Here is a 17,283-nt window from a genome sequence, read left to right as displayed (position 1 = left end):
TCAAATGGGGCGTTAGTAAAGGAAGACTTGAAGGCTTCCACAAATGAACATAAGCGCATCCAGGATTGTCTGCGAAGAGCAATCGCTGAAGCTGCTGCCCTACTCGAACCTTCGGCTGCGTAGGAAATCAGCCTCATGGACGAGTTCACAATGGATGTAAGGGTATTAAGTTGCACTGTCACTTTCTCTGAGACAGCAGCATCTGTAGTACCCTGGAGGGTATCTCCCAACTCTTTGACTAGATCCCTCTGTAGATGTGTAAAATGGGTCAAATAGTTCAGGGATCGCATGGAAAAAGCCGCTGAACTAAAAATGCGCTTCCCGTACCTGTCCATAGTCCTAGAATCTTTATTAGGGGGATGGACAGATGAGGAAGATTCCGACATCTCCTTTTTCGTGGCCGCTGCCACCACCATAGCGTCCACTGGAACTCCCTTTGTTAAGTAGGTCTTGTCCTGAGGTGCAGTGATGTATTTATTGGGTTTCCTTGGGACTGGTTCCACTGTGTCAGGAGCCTCCCATGCCCTTCGAGCAATTAGTTCCATTAATTCGTCGAAGGGCGGAGTGACCCAGGAGGAAGAAGGGCGAGCACCAAATGCCTTCAGCAAAACTGACTCATCCTCAGAAGGGGGAAGGGACTGCCAGTCACCTCTCTGTTTCAGAATCTCCAATATGTCCGAAAAAGAGACATCTTCTGAAGGTGACTTAGGGGACCCTTCTGACTCATCTAAGTCAGTATCGGATGTCAAGGATTCTTGTGGAGAATCCAAGTGTCTCCTCTTACACAATCTTTTCCTAGGGACTTCTTCGTGGGGAGCATCCAAAGAAGCCTCCGAGGAAGAGGGGCACCTCCAGGGGTGGCTGAGACACTGGTGCTCGACGCTTGGATGTGGCCGTGGGTGCAGAGGAGGATAACAGCCCTTTATGGGGAGGAGAGGTTGCTTCCACTGATGTGGTTGTCTGGGTAGACAACACCTTCCTCATTAGGTCGAACGCCCCCGGGTCCCGAATCGAAGAATCTCCTGGTTCCGAAGAAATGGGAAGAATCCCCGAAACAGGCACCGAAGGCATCGACCCCGAGGACGGAGCCGAATCGATCCGCGCCGAGGCCCCGAGGGAAGAGTCGGAACCGAAACGTCGGTTCGACTCTCGGCCCCGGAACCAAGGACAGATCTTCGGCTCCGAGACTCCGGTATCGGGTCCGACGGAGTCGAGGTGAGAGGAACAGACCGAGAAAAGGACGGTTCTGGACCCGAGGGCTCCACAATCAGAAGATCAACCTCTTCCGGCTCCAAAGACTGAACAGGTCTCGGAGGAGGAATGGATGGAGACACTGGGAGGCCTTCAAGTTTCGACACCAACTGGGTGGAAACTGAAATAAGTTTGGACAGGGCCGAATGCTTCAATAACTTCTGCACCACACGATCCACATCGACATCGGAGAGTTTGGAAGAACGGGTCGAAGGAACCGAAGACGGAGCCGACCTCAATAAGGTCGAAGGAGGGAGCTCCATCACCGGTTCCAAGACTCGAGGCTCAGGAACCGACACCAGTTGAACACTCGGCCCCGAAGTCTGTGGAACCGGTGATCTAACTTTACCCGAAGAGCTCGGAGCCGATGACTTGGGCTCCGAGGTCTTCGATTCCTTCGAGGATTTCGATGCCTGGTCAGAAGCATCCAGAGCCTCCTGAAAAGAAGGTTTTAATAAACCTCTGTCCATGAGTTTCCTGCGCCTATCTGTCATGACCCTCCCACTAAAAGAGTGACAGATAGAACAGTCCTCTTGTAAGTGGAGAGGGCCAAGGCAGTAGACGCAGGAACTATGGTTGTCAGTCACTGACATTTTTTGGCCACACTGACAACGCTTAAAACCTGATTTTACTTTATCAGACATTATACAAGTAAGAGTCAAGTCCAGTATAGTAGTCAAATCCGGTGAAAAAGTGTCAAATCCGATTTAAATGTGAAGTCCGGTTCAAATTAAGAAGGGTTGGTAGGCCCCGAAAAACTCTAACCGATTAATAAAATTAACGGTACCGAGAATTTACCTACTCAAACACACATACACTCAGTATATCAACTAATCCTTTTCTGTTATCAAAGAGAACAAATTATTCAATAAAATATAACAAAATAAGTTATATCTTAACTTAAGATGCTCGAGCTAGCTCCCAGCGATGCGAACGCAGCAGCGGCAAACTAGATCTGAGGTAAAGGTAGAGGGGGATTGTGGGTATTAGATTGTCTCGAGCTTCTTCTCGATGCAGAGCTTGCAAGCGGCCGACAAGGAGCCGAGGATCGGCTCCGAACCCATGTGTAAGAACAAACGGCGAGATTGAACACTATCACATCGGATGTTAACAAGTAACAGGGAGGAAGAAATAACTAACAAACACCACTAACACATTAAAATACTGAGAGATTAAAAAGAAGGGAAAGGGAAAGAAACTTCATTAACTTAAATGGGTGCAAGTTAGATGTTCTCTAACTTAAGCAGATGGTAACAGAAAGGGGAAACTAACAGAGAAAAGGTTACACTAATTAAGGGAAGAAAAGGAAAAGAACAAAGATAATGATAAATTAATAACTAAAGGGATTAAGATAGTAATAATAGAAAAATTAGCCCACCCCTTGCTACAAGATCCTTCTCACAGTGAGGTAAATGAGATCTGAGGAAGTTGGGGAACTGCATTATGGGTAGGGAAGGATACCCACCAGTTTTGCTATAGACCTTGAGCTTTTGGAAAGGCAGAGATGGATCTGAAACATCGTCTCTGACCCATCAGTGAGAAAAAAGGCGAGATTGACAACACTACATCATATGTTCCCAGTTGCCTCTTACTTCACTATCACACCTCCAACATTTGACATCTACCAGAAGAAAAATTCTTTGTAGTCTGCTTGAAGTATAAAAATATTTACTGCAAACACTTCTAAGCAAAATACCTAAATCTTCTAGACTTTGCTGCATACTTGAGAGCAATACATATGTCCTCCCATTGCTTCACTGCAAATTGCTCATCCAATCCATTTTCCCAATCTTTTCTAACCTCTTCTGATTGATTCCTACAGCTATTGTGCAATATTTTATATGTCTTACTAATCATCCCTTTTTTAACAGCAGCTTCTGTTCTAGATTTATACAAAAACTCAACCACAACAGGTCTTTCACTTAGGATTCCCCTCTCTTTCTTTTTGCCTGTACCCAGATATTAATCCCTGATAGGGAAGGCAGTCTCTAGCCTGCAGCCCAAACATTTTCTTGGACTCTTCCCATTCTATTGCCCTTCCCTCTCTAGTCACTTGCTTTCAATACCTTGATTCCCTTGCTAGTTTTCTCCAGTAAATTCCAGTCCCCTCTTGTGTACCCATAATTACAGTAATCCCCATCAACAAAATCTACTTTCTTCGTTTCTTGCTGGATTAGTTCTTAGAATGCTTACTGCTAGTGTATGAATACAATATTCTGTATGGCTGTTGTTCTCCTTAAGGATCTGCATACAAAATCTCACTCATTTCCCGAATCCCACTCCCAGGCACACACACGCGCGCACACACACACACGCGCGCGCACACACACACGCACACACACACGCACACACACACGCACACACACACGCACGCACACACGCACGCACACACACACACGCACACGTATGTGTGTGTGTATACACATATATATGAGCCTCACCTGTGTAGCTCTAAAATATGCCTTCAAATCAGGTAATCCTAAACCAGCTTGTTCTACTGAAAGGATCAACTTATCCCACTTAACCCTTGCCATTATCCTCTCCCAGATAAAATTCTTCAACTCTTTATTACTATCCACAACTTTTCTAGTTGAAAAAAAAAAATATGCCCGACATGTACATAAAAATAAAGGGACTAAAAATATCAGGTGCACAATCCTTGTGTGTTGGATCTAAACCAGGATCTCATTTCTCACCCATCAGGAATAACTCACCCAGACATTCAGACCCTCAAGTTGACCACATAGTTTCTCCACTTCCAATGATAGCTAGACAGTCATGTTTTCATCACTAGTCAAACATCCTCATATCCTCTATCAGTGAGTCCGCAAAGTAAGAAGCAGGAAAATTAGGAGACATCTGAAGAAGGAATATGGACACGGGAAAGAAAAAGAGATTTAATATGGTGTAATACTTATGCCAAGGAGAAAGCAAAACTAACCAATACAAAAAGAGCAGCATAGAAGATATTTGGAGAGAAATACAGGCAAAGGAATCTGGATATGGAAAATCTTACAATACAAAAAATAAGAAGACAAAGTGGAAAGTAAAAAAGGAGATCAGTAATGGAGAAGTTAAAGTAACAGAAATTGAAGTTATGGAGCACCTGCAAAGTGAAGTATTCAGTGTAGAAAATCTAATGCAGAAAGCACCACAACAGGCTAGAGTAATGGATATACAAATTAAGGGGAAACCAGTGAAAAAGGAAGCAATTGGTCGGGTGCCATATCAAGATATTTTGGAGCCTTCCACAGGAAACCAGTACAAACGTTCAATTAAAGCTAGACAGCAAGGGAAGGAATAGGAGACTGTGGAAACTCTGATGCAGTCCATGTTGAGGAGTGACAGGCCAGTGAGGTCCAAGATAACAGAGCAATGGATGGCACAGGATGAAATTGAAGATAAGGTACTGCAGGAAGATGCTATAGAACTTTCTATAGAATGCCTGCAGGAAGTGAAAAACAAAGGATGTGCTCTTAGTCTGGAAGAAAATGAAATGAAGACTTGCTTGATTCAATGGACAAAGATAGATGCATTAAAATCAGATGGCAGGTCAATAAAATCCCAAAAGTCAGAAGTCTGATAAAACAAATGAACACGGTAATTAGGACTGTCCACAGAGATCCATGCGATATAACAGAAGTAAACAGGATATATTATTGTGATATCCATGCGACATAACAGAAGGAAAGGGGAGAAATTGAATACCATTAAGGGAGTATCGAATAGAGAAAACTATAAAGCAATTCAGACAAGAAGTGTCACTGTCAGAAGAAAATAGAAGCTCAACAAAAATACTAAGAAAGACAGACGTGATAAAAGCAGTGAGCAGTATTACAACAGACCAGGGTCTATCATGCACTATTGTAAATAAACTAAAAATTACAGCGCAGACACAAACTTAGAAGACAAACAGATAAATACAAAGGAAAAGTACAAAATAAGCAATGCAGTGATGACCCAAATAAGTTTCACAGAGAATTGGGAAATAAGGTAAAAGCAATAAATACCGCCAAAAAAGAAGAAATAGATACATTTTGGAGAAGTATTTATGAAGATTCTGTGGAACACAGTAAAGATGCTAAATGGATAAAATAAAAAAATAAGTTTAAAGGTGCAAGAGATGAAATGGGATGAAGTAACAGCCAGACAGATTGAAACAAACTGGAAAACATGAGGCCCAGATGCAGTACCTAACTTTTGGTTAAAAGTATTTAACATCTTTGCACGAAGACATCCATAAGTAAGAACTATTTATTATTATTTATATGTAGATCCCGAACAGAAACCAACCTGGCTAACAACAAGTAAAACAATGCTCCTACTTAAGAATGAACCTGCAAGCTACCCCAAAAATGACAGACCAATAACTTGCCTACAGACTACATATAAACTATACACAGGAATTGATGCCGACAGAGTTTATAGTCATTTAGAAGAAAATTCAATTATGTCAGTAGAACAAAAAGGCAATAAAAAGTCATATGGAACAAAGGATCATCTGATGTTAAATAAAGTCATAGTGGAGAACTGTAAAAAGGGGAAGACTCTAAGTAAGGCATGGATTGACTACAAAAAAACAATTTGATAGTAGCCCACGTTTATGGATAAGAGTGTACTTAAAAATGTATAAGAAACATCGTACACTGACTGACTATGTTACAGTGACCATGAAACAATGGCAGACTACTTTGCAATTAAATCATGCTAAAGGACAAATTACTATCCCAGGGATAAAAATTCAAAGGGGGATATTCCAGGGCGACACTCTATCACTGTCACTATTCTGCCTTGCCCTTAACCCATTAAGCCATCTACTTAACAGCTTAGGCCATGGCTATAATGTGGCTTCTAGAAAACAACAAAGTCTAAAGACTTATCTTCTCTTTGTCGAGATCTAAAACTGTACAGCTCAAACGAGCAACAGAAAGCACAGCTGCAGGTTAAAACTTTTTCAGATGATATTAGAATGTCATTTGGTCTTGATAAATGTGCAAAAGCAACCTTTAAAGCAGGAAAGCTGCAGCACCAGGATCAGTCTGGGACAAGAATGTGATATAAAAGAACTTGAGCAAGAGGGAGTGTATAAATACTTGGGAATTGATGAAGGATCAGCAATAAAACATGAACAAATACATATAAAACTTAGTAAGGAGTACTTTAGAAGACAAATTAATCCTGAAAACAGCGCTGATGTCTAGGAACAAAATCCAAGCTATAAACCGATTTGCTCTGCCTGTCCTAACCTTACAGTTTTGGAGTGATTGATTGGCCCCAAAATGTGTTGGATAGATTAGATATTAAAACAAGAATATAAAGTGAAGAATCAGATGAAAAGGCAAGAAATGTGGAAAAATCATAAATACAGTGGCAAGTATAGAAAAAGTACAGTTTTGTACCTACCATTAATGTAGATGTCCGATAGACATGCAACTGCAGTCATAACATGTGGGTTGTCCTGCCTCAGGCAGCCCTTGGTCGGCCGGATTCCAAAGTCTGGGTCCGACGTCGGCTGATGTCGCATTTCTCTCCGACGTCAGAGCGGCTGGAGTACATAAGCATCAGCCGACGCCATTTTCTTCAGTGTTTCTTGCCCCAGATGCCAGGTGCCCTCCAAGGAAGGCTGTAATCAAATTGGAAGACAAAAACAGGATTCCAAACAAATAAATGAGCAATAAAACAAATACACCATAACAGATATCCCCAGCTAAGTGTAACAGGGATAGGAGAGGACCCTAGGCATAGAGGGGTATGGAGGGAGGGAAAATCCGACTGCAGTTGCATGTCTATCGGACATCTACATTTATGGTAGGTACAAAACTGTACTATGTCCTTCAAGAATGCAACTGCAGTCATAACATGTGGGTAGAATACCATAGCTTAGCTGGGGGAGGAGGTATGCACTAGGAAAGAGATGGTGTGGCAATCAAACCCTGCAGGACTGCCGAAGCAAAGCCTGCTCTGGATCTGGAATATAGAGGGAGATTGTAGTGTTTGGAGAATGTATGCACGGAGCTCCATGTAGCAGCTTCTAGAATGTCCTTGGTAGGCACCCCTCTTAAAAAAGCTGTAGAGGTGGCTGTAGCTCTGGTGGAATGTGGTCTGACATTGGCTGGAACAGTCTTTCCATGAAAGGAATAACAGAATCTGATGCAATGTCCAATCCATTTAGAAATAGTCTGTTTTGAAATTGCTTTTCCTTGGACTGCAGGGGCGTAAGCTACAAAAAGTTGTTCAGACTTCCTACTGGCCTTGGTTCTGTCCAGGTAGTATCAAAGTTGTCTGTGAATGTCCAAGGTATGCAAAAGTCTTTCCCCCTTATTCTCAGGATTGGGGAAGAAGGCAGGCAGGTGAATGGCTTGATTTAGAGAAACCCTAGATACCACCTTTGGCATAAAAGTAGGGTTGGTCCTTAATGAAACCCTGTCTCTGTGGAAAATAATAAAGGGTGGTATTGCCATTAGGGCCTGTAGCTCGAAACCCTTCTTGCTGAGGTAATTGCCAACAGGAAAGCTGTCTTCCATGAGAGAAATTGCAAGTCCACTGAAGCTGCTGGCTCAAAAGGAGGTAGAGTCAGTTTTTCTAAGACAAAATTGAGGTCCCAGGCTGGCACTGGGGCCTTTCTTGGTGGCTTAATATTCTTGATTCCCCGAGGAATTGTCTTAGTAAGGGGTGAGAGAAAACAGGAGGCTCAGTGTTGTATCTAGCTGAAATAGCAGATGCATGTATCTTTATGGAAGAATATGAGAGGCCGTTCTTTAACATATCTGCCAAATATTCCAAGATAAGTGGGATGTTCAGTAATGATGCATCATGTCCCTTGCTGGTATCCCAATTGCTGAATCTTTTCCACTTTGCTAAGTAAACCTTTCTGGTGGATGGTCTTCGAGCCTCTGTTAGTATCTGCTGAACTTCCTTGGAGAGAGAGATAAGCTGAAATTATTCATGGGATCTCCCAGGCTGTTAGCTGCAGTGTCTGAAGGTTTGGATGTAGTGTTTCGAAATTGTGCTGAGTCAAAAGTAGAGGCCACTGAGGGAGGGCCCACCTCCTGGTATGACATATGCTCCGTAGTAGTGGGTACCAGTGTTGTCTTGGCCAATCCGGAGCTATTATGATTCCCTTGGGCTTCTCTGCTTTGATCTTTAGTAATACTGAGGTCATCGGTGGCAGAGGTGGGAATGCATAGATTGCTAGGGAGTTCCAGTTGAATGAGAGGCCATCTATTTTCCAAGCTTTTGGATGGTATGTCCTTGTGCAAAATTTTGGTAGCAGATGATTAAGGTGAGAGGCAAATAGGTCCACTTCTGACTTGCCCCATGTCGAAGTGAGTTGTCTGAAGGCCTTCGGATGTAACCTCCACTCGTGTGGATCTGTGAAGTTCCTACTTAGGCTGTCCGCCAACACATTGTCTTTTCCTGGAACAAACTGGGATTGTAACTGGATGTTTAGGCTCAGTGATTTCTCCCAAAGCTGCATTGTCAGTCTGCAAAGGGGGTAAGATTGAGTGCCCCCCTGCTTGTTTATGTACCACATCACAGTGGTGTTGTCTGTCCGTATCATTAAATGGCCTTGCTGGAGTTGGTGTTGAAAAGCCTCGATGGCATGCATTACTGCCAGCATTTCCTTTTGGTTTATATGCAGATGTGTTTCCTTTGGAGACCATTGTCCTTGTATACACATGCCTTCCATGTGCACCCCCCATCCAAGGTCTGAGGCGTCTGTAGTCATGGTCTGTGTTATCTGTGGTTTTTTGAATGACATACCTGTGTTTTCCTGGCTCACCGAGGCCCACCATAGGAATTCCTTTTGTAGGCATGGAATGAGTAGTATGATCGTCTCCAAGTTGTTGCTGTGTTGAGACCAAATGCTTTTTAGGTACCATTGAAGCTTTCTCATGTGTAGTTTTGCTAATGGAACCAGTAGAATGCAGGATGCCATGTAACCCAGGGCCTGTAGGAATCTCCTTGCAGTCATCTGGGTGAGTTTTGCTAAACCTTTGAAGTAATGAGTTAACTTCTCTTGCTTGTCTTCTGTCAGGTAAGCCATCTGAGAGGCTGTGTCTAGTTTGGCTCCTAAGAAGATTATTTGTTGGGATGGCTGCAGTCTTGACTTTTGGAAGTTGACTGTGTATCCCAGAGCTTGAAGTAATCGTATGACATAATCCAGGTTTTTTGTCAACATCAATTTTTCGTCCGCTTGAATGAGGCAGTCGCAGGTACGGGTAAATTTGTATACCCTGGAGCCTGCAATGAGCAATTACTGAAGCCAGGCATTTTGTAAATACTCTGGGCGCAGTAGATAAGCCAAATGGCAATGCTGAGAATTGATAATGCTCTGGCCCTGCAAGAAATCTGAGGTATCTTCTGCAGCTGTGTCTGATAGGGACATGCAGGTATGCCTCCTTGAGGTCCACAGTAATCAGCCACGACTCCTTGCCCAGCATGGGAAGGAGTTGCTGTAGAGTCAGCATTTTGAACTTTGGTACTATGAGAAAGGTGTTTAATGCGGACAAGTCCAGTATTGGTCTCCATTGAGATTCTTTTCTTGGAACAAGGAACAGTCTTGAGTAAAACCCCTGTTCTTGTTCTTGTTGTGGAACTCTTTCTATTGCTTTCATTCGAGTCAGCAGAGTGATTTGCTTGATAGCCTCTGCCCTTTGATTTTGTGGTAGGTTTGGCATGGCTTGTTTTCTTGGTAAGGTATGAAATGAAACCTGTACCCTCTGTCTATAATGTCCAAAATCCATTTGTCCTTTGTCAGTCTGTGCCAGTTTTCTGCAAACAGAGATAATTTCCCGCCCAAGGGAGCTTCTAGTTGTTCCCTGGTAGGCGGTAGTAGAGGAAAGTCATTGAGTTTGTGGTTGTTGGGCAGGTGAAACCCCTGCGTCACTTCTTTGGTTTCCTGGCTGCCATTGTCGTCCCCTGTAAGGACCTCTGTATTGGCCTCTTCCTCGGCCACGTCTGTTCTTACCTCTTTGAAACTTTTCTGGGTTAGGAAAGGACCAGTTTTTTGAAGGCCAGTTCCTACTGAATCTGGGGGGTTGAACCTGGAGGAAATCTTTCACAGTCTGAACTGATTTTGCTTTTTCTTCGATGGTCTTTAACACATCCTTAGCATTTGCACCAAAAAGCTTGTTCTTTTCCAAAGGTGCATCCAGAAGTTTTGCTTTTACATGATCTGGTAGAGGTTGATCTTTTAACCAAGCATGTCTACGAATCACTGCCCCTGTCATAGCTGCCCTACATGAAGCTTCCAGTGCATCATATCCACACTGCAGGAAGTGATTGCTTACTTGCTGAGTGTTATGTACAGCTTCCTGCAAAGTCTTCCTGTCTAAAGGATCAGGAGAAGCTAATGTTTTTTGTAAATCTTCTAAGAGATAATCCTGATATTGTAACATATGAAAAAGGCAATTTAAAGCTCTCATAGATAAGGTAGTGGATGTGTAAACCTTTTTGCCCCATCTCTCTAATGACCTTGCTTCCCTGTTGGAGGGCAAAGGATTTTTTTGAGGTGGAGGCTGAAACTCCTTTGGGCCCCTGTGAAATAGTTTCCAAATCAGCAGTATGGGCCCTGAATAAATGGGAATGAGTTTCTGGGACCCTGTCTGGCTTGGCTGGAGCAGGAGGAAGAGAATCAGGGGTAGCACTAGAGTCAGAATACAAATCATCCAGAACATCAAGTACAGGAGGAATAGCTAAGGGCCTGTGCTGAGGCTTCTTAAGGAAAGTCCTAAGGCGTTTCCTAGAATCAGAATATTCCTGACCCTGCCACTTGAAATGTTCCCTCATGGTGTGCAGAACTTCCCCAAAAGAAATATCCTCAGGAGGGAGGCGAAGGGATGGAATCTTCTGCATCCGAGTCCTCATAGGTCTGGAAGAGCTCTTCCTGGCTATCAGAGTGGACAGAGCCCTCAGAGTCTTCATCTGAAGGAGTAGGGTCAGAGGGTTCAACCCGGGCCCTTTTATCAGGAGGAGGCTGGGATGCTCTCTCAGGATGGGCCTGTGAACCTCTAATCATGGAAATTAAATCAGCAGCCATGGACATAATTTGTGTCTCCGGAGTCGGCTGAGGTAAGGATTTAGAAGTAATATGCTTTGTTTTGCTGGCTGCCTTAGCCCTAGTGTAGGCTTTAATAGACATGGCCATAGGAGGCCTGGCAGCTCCACGTGCAGGAGTGACCTTGTCTACAGCAATAGTCTCGGGCATTTCCTCGGTTTCGGTATCCGGAGGAAAGTCTATAACTGGCGGAGTAATGTCTGGAATCGGAGTCGTCGGTAATGCGGTGTCTTCGGTTCGGAGCGGTGGAGAGACAGTCTCAGAGGGAACCGGAGCACTCGCGCTAGGTTTAGGCGTGGAGTCGGTGGTAGACGCGGCCGAGGATGTCGGTCCCAGTCTTTTCGCTTTTTGGGAGTTTGCGATGTCGGAAGATCCGACGGCATGGTGTAGGCAAATTTATCGCCGAAAAAATCTTCAGCGAACTCCGCCCGGCGCCTGAGAGTGCGCTTGTTGAAGCGAGCACAGGCTACACAGGCCGAGACGTCGTGGTCTGGGCCCAGGCAAGGGAGGCAGTAGGAGTGGAAATCCTTATGAGGTATTTGTTTACCACAAAAAAAGACAATTGTTAACTTTTTCAGTAATTTCTGACATCGGCTGAGGCAAGAAAAAGTCCCCAACGGGGTACTTAGCTTTTTTGATGACTTCGGTATCGTAGAATACAGGAGCTGACCGACCGGCACTTGCGAACTGCTTCTGCTTGGGCACCGCGGCAAGAAAGACTGGAGAAAATGGCGTCGGCTGATGCTTATGTACTCCAGCCGCTCTGACGTCGGAGAGAAATGCGACATCAGCCGACGTCGGACCCAGACTTTGGAATCCGGCCGACCGAGGGCTGCCTGAGGCAGGACAACCCACATGTTATGACTGCAGTTGCATTCTTGAAGGACATCTTCTGGAAGAACCTCATGATGATCAGGAATGAACGCAGGAATTGTTAAGGAGAGGTAAATTCAAACCAAAGACGAAAGGTTAATATTGGCAGCCCAAGACAGTGGTCTACTCTGGTTTACAAAGTCCACTGAACATGTGGGAGAAACAGATAAATGCAGGTTTTGTATAACCGAAATGGAAAAAGTCGCACACCTCCTTGCTGTTTGTGGCATACTAATGACAGAGGGCCTGTACACTGAAAGGCACAACAGTGTGGCAAGACTGGTGCACTGGGGACTGTGCAAACATTATGGTTTTGAAGTGGCTGAGAAGCACTGGAAACATGAGCCACAAAGCATCATAGAAAATGATCAAGTCTACATCACATGGGATCATCCATCACCAATTCAAAAGATAGATGCTAGAAAACTGGTTATAAAAGTCCAAGAAAAGAAGACAAGAGCAGCACTGATCAGTGAAATTGCCACATCCAGTGACTACAGTGTCCTACATACACAGAGAGACGCAAGGTTATAAAAAAATCAGGATCTGCAAGCTGAAATGATAGCAATGTGGAAGAAGGATACCAATATAGTTCCAACTGTAGTAGGAACAACGGGTCTTATTTAAAAAAAAAAAAAAAAAGTCTACCTACGAGTTACAGAAGGAGTCATTACTGTGCACATTGCGGGTGCTGGGAAGAGCACTTTTGGCTGACATCACAGAGTGAAACAATACTAATTTTGTTAACTTTAATCGTACTTTGAATTAGGAATGGGGTCCATTCCCATCATGGTATTAGAAATCCAAAAGATTTGGAGAAATTAAAAAGGGTTCTACTAGAAAGGTATGCAAGAGTAAGTGGAAGAGTGTCTTCCTTTGGGATGTTCAGAGACAATTAGACCCCTTTTCAACACCCATTCCAGCTATCGTAGATTTTCTTGTTTCCATACTTAACAGTGGTGCTAGTTATTCTACTGGAAAGATTCAACTTATGGATATCTCCAGTTTTCATATTGGACAGCCATTTCTCTTTGGCTTCATCAAGATTATGTAAAGCTTTTCATAAACGTACCTTTTTACTCAGACACCCTTTTAAGGACCCTATGTCCTGGGATTTATATATACTACTTCAGACCTGGACTCAAACCCCATTTGAACCAGCTGCCAGGGCAGACTTGAAATGTTTCGTCTTGGAAAACTACTTCTGGTTGGGATCAATACGGACGTCTCTAAGCCACCATAGCTAATTTTTCACAAGAACAGGGTTGTCTTCTCTGCAGTACTCTTTCCTTTGTACCTAAGGTGGTCTTCAGAAACAGTTATCAACCATCAACGTCCCAGTTTTCTTTCAAAAATTTTCCAGTAAAGGAGAACACATGCGATACCTTTTAGATGTGCAAAGGCAACTTCGATTCCATAGCCACAGGATGAAGAACGTCAGAAAAATCATACCAGCTGTTAATTTCCTTTTCCAAAGCCAAACCGAGCAAATCTGTCTCAATGGTGACTTTAGCCAAGTGGCTCACTGACTGCATTTCTTTTGACTACAAGGAAATGCATCAACACCTCCATTAGATCTGTTGACCACATCCCGTCTCTTCTGGCCTACAGCTTCTACAGAAGACATTTGTGGAGCTGCCACTTGGTCAAACGTCAATCCTTCATCGATCACTACAAATTGGACATTCTCTCTAGAAAGAGAATAGCATTTGCCTCTATTGGTGCTCTGGAATATCCTTCCTTGAGGACCATCCTGGGGTTTTTCTCTAGCTGACTGCCCAACTGGTTGATGAACAGACAAAAAGACATCAGATACAAAAAAGTTATGTACTCACTATAACTACGCATCTGTTTTGTCTGCTTTTATCCTTCCACAACCTCCCAACCCCTTCCTACTTAAATTTTTATTTCCTGGTCTCCTAATCTGACCTGGGGAGTGTTATATTGCCTGATTGTTGACGAGCTCATCTCTTTCCTCTTTCTTCTCCTTCCTTTATGCAGTTTTTACTGGGATGTTATGACTTCTACTGCATTTTGGCAGTTTTCAGTTGCTACAGTGTGTACACTGAAGACAGGGCAAACTCGATCTGAGTATTTTCTTGCTAGATAGGAAGATTATGGGTAAGGGGAGGAGCTCAGGCTACAGAAGTGGCTGAAGTCAGATCAGAGACCCCATTGGTTGGGGGAGCATGACAACAGACAATACAGATGAAAAGTTATGGGCAGTATATAACATTTGTCTCCTAGCCATATTTCTTTCATTTCTACTCTTTTTAACCTCCATTTTCATTTCATCCCACACTAGCTATAACTTGAAGAAATTTCTCTTTTCCCTAATAACGCTTGAATAATTTCTACTACCCACTCCTTAAATTCCACACTTTAACAAGTAGATGGTGAAGTGCCAGTGTCTCATTTTTCTTCATTACTCTGTATTTTACCTTAGCTGTTACTGGTGCATGATCTGAAATAGTTATTGGATTTGTGTTGAGCCTTTCAATTAAATGCACATGTTCCTGTGAAATATAACTTGTCTAGTCTAGCACAGTCATCATACCTTGGGGAATATGTACTACTGAATTCACATCTTTGATACCAAATATTTTCATGAATTTCTTCATCTCCCCCCCAGTAATATTTTCTCTTCTAGGTCCCCCAAGCTAAATCCTCACAGTTGCAAATGAAGTTCCAGTCCCCACCTGTAACATTCTCTGCTGAAAGCAGATTTTACCCCAAATTTTCTTAAACTAGATTACAGCAGTTTTGACAGCATAATCCTCCTCCCTTGCCAGCAGCCCCTTTTAACACAAGTCTACCATTGCCCCCCTCCCCCCATTGCTAGTGGATCTCCTCTAGCAATTATAAGTATTCCCCTTTTCCTTAGTACACAACATTCTGCTGGACATCCAAACTGAAATCCTTTTACCAAAGTTCACATGTTCACTTCTTTCCAAAAAGCGTTTTCTGTAAAATTGCAATTCGCACTCTGCTTTTCTTAATATAATATTCTTACCTTTGTTGTCTATACATGTGAGGCCATCCACATTCCAAAATAAGTTATTATTCCCACCTATTATATGTGACAGCTTGTCCATGTCCAACTTTTGTGTTACATACACCCACTAACGTTTGGAAAACTGATCCTTCATGTACTTTTTATCATCTCTATTTGAACCTATGTTAGATTTTACAAGACTGTTTTAATGAAAATCTTAAGAAAAACATCCTCCAGAACCTATTAAAGTTTAAACACAAAACTATGTATATCTTCAAATAATAAAGTTTAATGCTCCTGATAGGAACAAGTGTCCAAAAGAGACAGCTGTACCCACAGGCATTACGTAAGCTATTAAGGTTATCCACGCTAAGGAACATGTTACAGACTGTAATCCTACTTACATTAACTGCTGTCTATTCTTGTCTTATCTTTATTCCTCTTCCAGATGTGAAAAACAGTTTTGTATGCTTTCAAAAATATTAACTTCTACCTTTCAGAAAGTGCACTGACTATCTTGTACACTATTACAGTAAATGCACTGAAGTATGTAGGCACCAGAAAAGCTGCTCTCTTATGCACTTCCAATAATTTCAGACTATTTTTTTTTTTTTTTTACTAAGCTGCTTACCGTTGTACCATTCAATTTACGTTTCTCTCAGCAAACGATGACCAGGACTCTCAAGATTTATTGCCTGTGGTCGGCATGTATCCATGGAAACAATGCACAAGTGCAGAGCTCTCAACTCACACTGAACATTTGCCAAAGGAAAATCCATCATGTCCACAGTGTTCTCCCATCTTTAAAGCCCACACACTTACACAAAAAATTAATACAATAAACCATATAGCATTAATCCAGACTTTCACCTATGCAAAAGTAAATTAAAACATCTCAACTCTACACATGTCAGTGCACTTTTATACCTCAACCCAACAGCCAAAGCCATAACAACTTAGTCATGTTTTTATCCAGTATAGCCTTTCTTCTCTTTTTACACTGTAATGCCTAGGTTTCTTAAAACTAACAAAAAAGTATTTGTTTAGTTTACCACATACATCATTTATGCTTTTCATTCCCCCACAAGCATAACAAAAGCCAAAAAAGTACAATCTTTCTCAGCCACTTTTCTTGTAAAGCCATATTTCACTAATGAGACTGATGTTTTATAATCTCAGTTACTCGCTAATTTTAGTGTTGCTGAACTTCTTGTTCATCTCCACCTCCCAATCCCAAACTCCAATTCATGTCCAACGTACTGCTGACTTTTCTAGTCAACTCCTGTGCCTTTTTTCATGAAGCATTTTTCTTTGCAACTGAAACCTTTCCTATGTTCCAACATGTCTCAAACAACTTTATTAGAAAAATGAGAAGCACAGTCCCATTCTGCTTCACAGCTTACTTTTTGGACAGACATTTACATTTCCGCCTTAACCTGTTCTGCATCAAAAAAGACTTAAATCCTCCAGAATAAATTTTATGAAAACAATTGGATATAGCAGCTTGAATCCAACATTTGCCTCTCAACATTTCCAAACTGCCAGAATAAAGTTGCTTCTCTTCTGCTTAGTGTACAGTGAACAATTTTCCACAAACATACTGTCACCAGTTTTTAAAATATTGCCCTTCTGCCAGTTTTGTCAGGATCAACTCTTTCTGCTGGTATGACTGCATCTCTACTAATAAAGATTTTGAATACTTCCGCATGGCCAGGTTTGAAGCATACGCACAATGCGTCCATTCAATTAACACATCCTGCTGTAAAATAGCAGTCCAGTTGTTTATTTTTGCTTTCCTTACAGTTTTGTGTAGTACAGCCAAAAATCTCAGGTTTTCTCTACATGATCTGTCCTCTAACTCTACCATTTTTGAAACAGCTCTTCTTGAGCAGTTGCATACTCAGCCAACCTTTTCTCCATTTCATCCTCGGATTTTTGCAGTTTTATCAGTTCATCTGAATAGCTACTTACAGCTTATTGCATTTTAACAGCCTTTTGCTACTGGAGTTCATATACTCCTTCAGTATTTAATTTGTTTTAAACAGCTCTGAACACATTAGATTTATTCTTTCCTCTAAATTTCTGAAAGCCATCTCTTGTACCA

General features: G+C 42.4%; 1 protein-coding gene across 3 annotated transcripts in view; it reads right to left on the bottom strand.

Annotated features, from left to right (window-relative positions):
• Positions 1-17,283, bottom strand: part of SMARCE1 (SWI/SNF related, matrix associated, actin dependent regulator of chromatin, subfamily e, member 1) — a 970,790-nt gene that overhangs the window by 140,692 nt on the left and 812,815 nt on the right. The gene's annotated exons all lie outside the window — the stretch shown is intronic.

The sequence above is a fragment of the Protopterus annectens genome, chromosome 13.part0 (genome assembly GCF_019279795.1).
Source record: "Protopterus annectens isolate FY-2018-M chromosome 13.part0, PAN1.0, whole genome shotgun sequence".
In the NCBI taxonomy this organism is placed as follows: Eukaryota; Metazoa; Chordata; order Ceratodontiformes; family Protopteridae; genus Protopterus; species Protopterus annectens.
The sequence above is the reverse complement of the archived record's forward strand: the minus strand, read 5'-3'. Positions and strand labels throughout refer to the sequence as shown.